The sequence below is a fragment of the Mytilus galloprovincialis genome, chromosome 7 (genome assembly GCF_965363235.1).
Source record: "Mytilus galloprovincialis chromosome 7, xbMytGall1.hap1.1, whole genome shotgun sequence".
In the NCBI taxonomy this organism is placed as follows: domain Eukaryota; kingdom Metazoa; phylum Mollusca; class Bivalvia; order Mytilida; family Mytilidae; genus Mytilus; species Mytilus galloprovincialis.
In genome coordinates this window covers 53363657-53367443 of record NC_134844.1, presented here as the reverse complement: position 1 = coordinate 53367443, position 3787 = coordinate 53363657, and the positions used below count along the sequence as shown (strand labels likewise).

The window sequence follows — 3787 nt, the reverse complement described above, 5'->3', positions numbered from 1 at the left end:
TTTACCAAAAGAAACAAGTTTGTTCGTCCACACATCAAACAATGCTGACATCAGTAGTTATGTGTATTATTTTTATTCTTGTGGATCGTTCATTATTGGTTGATGCTAAAGAAAAGTTTACCAATGGTAAGTAGTGTTGATGTTTTAATAGTGAAAAAAACAAACCAGCTTACTATTCTTTAAATTCTTTGATTATACAGATGATTGATTTATATTCGATTCGTCGTCAGTTTTATAAAAGTTCAATATTGGTAAAAATTTGATCTCGAAAAATCCTACTTTGTATTCATATGACCATAATGAATGCAAGATTTATACCACTCAAATTGAGATTCTTGAAATTATGGAATCAACAGCAGAGTAACGGATACTGCTAGAATATGACCGAGCTTGATAATATTGATAAGATTTTCATAAAGTTGTGTCACAACTTAAATGTAACACGTATTTCCTATTTTACGACTGTAACTTTTATAATGGAAAATGTCAAGAGTTGTAAATTGATAAAATTAGTAATGACTTAGTTGGTTTCGGTGTGCATGTCCCCGAATTCATCACCAGCCCAGTAGTCAGCACTTCGGTGTTGGCATGAACTTCAATTATATGGTCATTTTGACAAATTTCCTGTCGTCAAAACTCTTTTTACATGCATTTCTTACATATAAGTTACTTTTTAAAATCAAATTTCATCGATAAATTAACAAAATTAACTAAACAATATAAATTGCAGTCAACATTTTTATTCATTTGCAGACAGATTTGTCACTATAATGGAAAGTCTTCAAAAACTGGTTAAAGAAATACAACACGGTAAAGGTAAATCTATTCATCGTAAAGATTTGTATATCGTCAATAAAGTGTGTGGCTCTTTCTTTTAACCGATGCTAAATTAAAATATATTAAGATAATCAGATTGACTCAAATGCTTCGCGTATAAAAAAAAACAGCCCATATAGACAGCTTCATCATGAACATATGATTTACACCGATTTTAAGGTACAGAAAGCATCTGATTTTATTATATTGAACATGGTCGCAATATGATTGTATCATCCACTTAATTTATAACCAATGTGATGAACTCGAAAGTAAAACATATAGATAAAAATCATTTTAAAAATTATAAATGCAATGCTTTTTACTATCTTTGGTTATATTACAGGTCAAAGTTGTGAAGACCGTAAAAAGGAAACAGTTGCCTTCTATGCTGCCCTGACAAAACATACTTCACTATCTGGGTCTCAAACGATTGTGTACGACAAAATTTACACAAACCTTGGTCAGGCATATGATTCCAGTAATGGTAAATTCCGTGCACCAGTTAATGGTCTTTACTACTTTGCCTGTTCTCAGATATCAACTGGTAGCACCCTCCACTTCATTTTAATGAAAAATAACAACAAACTCGGCAAAGGACATAGCAATGGAAGTAATAGTTCCGGATCAGTGACAGGAACGGTAGTATTAAACAAAGGCGATGTTATATCTGTCCAACATCATCCTGGTGGCGGAGCACAAAAGGTACATGGTAACGATTATAGCACCTTTACTGGATTTTTGATTACAACTCTATAAAGAAACACAATGCAATAATAAAAAATATGATCTGCAAGTTGCCTCTTGTTTAATTTACATATGCACAAATGTAGCACTATTGTTTTCTTTCATTGTCAAGTACAAAGGTATATTTGATAATCTTTTAAATAACTGTTGTGTTGAAGAACCAATGTAGTACTTTCTACTCTAGTGGTTATTTCAAATCATCATCAATCACAAACCGAACAGCAAGGTATAAAGGGTCCCCAAAATGGCTAGTGTAAAACCACTATTACGGGAAAACCAACGAACGAACTAATGTGTATAATGAAAATGTTAAAAGAGTTATCACTTCTTCTTTAACCATATCCTTATGAATATACGTCTATAGAAATATCATACACTCAAATTAAGGTAGTATACCGGTGTTAAAAAGAAGTCATACATTGATTGAGAAAATAAATCCGGGTTAAAAACCAAAACCGAGGGAAACACTTAAACCATCAGAGGAAAACAACAAAACAAAAAAATTCTGAAGTGCAAAAAAAAAAACCCAACCCAACTCTACAATGCAACACAAAGTTTTTCATATTTTTTTACAATTGACTCCATAGAAAAAATATACCATTGCATTGATATATTATAACTAGGACTCATGTAGTCTAATCTTATCTATCAATGCTTAAGTCGCTTTTCACGTGGTCTAGGTAGTGCAACTTCTGCCTCACTGGCCTTTCAACACTGAAGTTAACGTTGTGAATTTGAATTCCTCGCGTGTTATTTGCGCTCCATTCCAATTTTAATTGACTATGATTCTTGTCAGCTTCCCTACTGAATGTCAATGGTTTACAGTCAAAATATAAAACAGTTCCTGAAAGTTGCGTTGAATACCAATCAATTAATCAAACAAATTCTGTAGATACTTAACCGTTTTTTAAACAACGACCCTAAATGCGTAAAATTGGGTACAATTGTGTTCACATTTTCATGATTTTGTAGATATTAAAATAATATATAATTTATTAATGTCTTTCTAGTTTGAAAGACTACACTACTGCAAATATAGGTACACCTCCAGAGTCTGGTTTATTTGTAAATGTTTTAATTTTCAACAAGTAAAATGAACACAATTTTTAAAGGTATGGATTTAAAGCACACGCTCTTTATTCATATTCACTGAAACTTAATATGTATTGCTCTTTTTCAACATATCTAAACATTCATATATATCTAAATAAATTATATACAGAGTTAGCAATCAAAATCTCAAGTCAAGCACCAGCTGAAAGAACTAAAAAAAAAAACCACACTCCATAAAACACATTGACAACTAAGCATTGAAAAGTCAGTTTAAAATTTCAGAAAAATCTTTTCAAGAATTATATATACAAAATTTGATATTCCAAGTCTATAACATCCATTTAATATTATAAACTTTCCCACATTCTCAATACTTAATGAACAGTCACATGCACACATATTACCTTAAATAAGGATAGAGCGAATAAGTCCTCAGCTTTTTAGAAAGCTCAAACTCGTATGCTTCAGCTTTCATATGCAAATTAAAAATATTTGTAACCCTACAGAATACTCGATATTTTACTGTTCAATGAGAGAAATTCAGTAGTCAAGTCTTTTTCTTAATCAAAAATAACCCTTCTATTTGTAGGTAGAAATAGGAACTATTGTAAATCGAGGATAAACTAACAAATCATTTATTGAGTCTTGTATTACTGTCTTGTGGCGTATTCATAACATCCTAACTTACCCATATATAACAATACGCATTTTTAACAGTTAAACAACAATACCAACAAACCAGTAATACTATGATACGCATGTACAGAGTAACGTGATTTAACAATAATGTAACTAGTGCTGCAGGATCTGACCTTTTCGGATCACATGAGTCCACCCATTCATATTGTGGTATGGCAAGTAGTTTAACTATTTATTCTAACTTCAAGATACCTTATAAACTTTATAAGATATCTGATATACTTTATTAGATATATTATATAGTTTTTGAAATATCTTATATAGTTCATAAGATATTGTTGCGCGCAAGTGGTTTTGATGATAGAGGGTAGCAATAACCACCAAAATGTCTAAACACTATACAAGACCATGGCACTATACAAGAACTGACTAAAATATCCACTGACCAAATACCGGATGAAACAATAAACACTGGAAAGTAATATCTGTGTCTGCTGTCTAAATTATTAACTGTACTGGTTTATGGTTAAAT

The 3787-nt window shown here is 31.2% G+C and overlaps 1 long non-coding RNA gene across 1 annotated transcript; it reads left to right on the top strand.

Annotated features, from left to right (window-relative positions):
• LOC143081768 (uncharacterized) lies at window positions 1–1612 on the top strand. The gene is made up of 3 exons (XR_012980075.1): window positions 1–126; window positions 754–816; window positions 1163–1612. It is a non-coding gene; the product is annotated as an uncharacterized LOC143081768 (long non-coding RNA).
• The last annotated feature ends 2175 nt before the right edge of the window (window positions 1613–3787 follow it).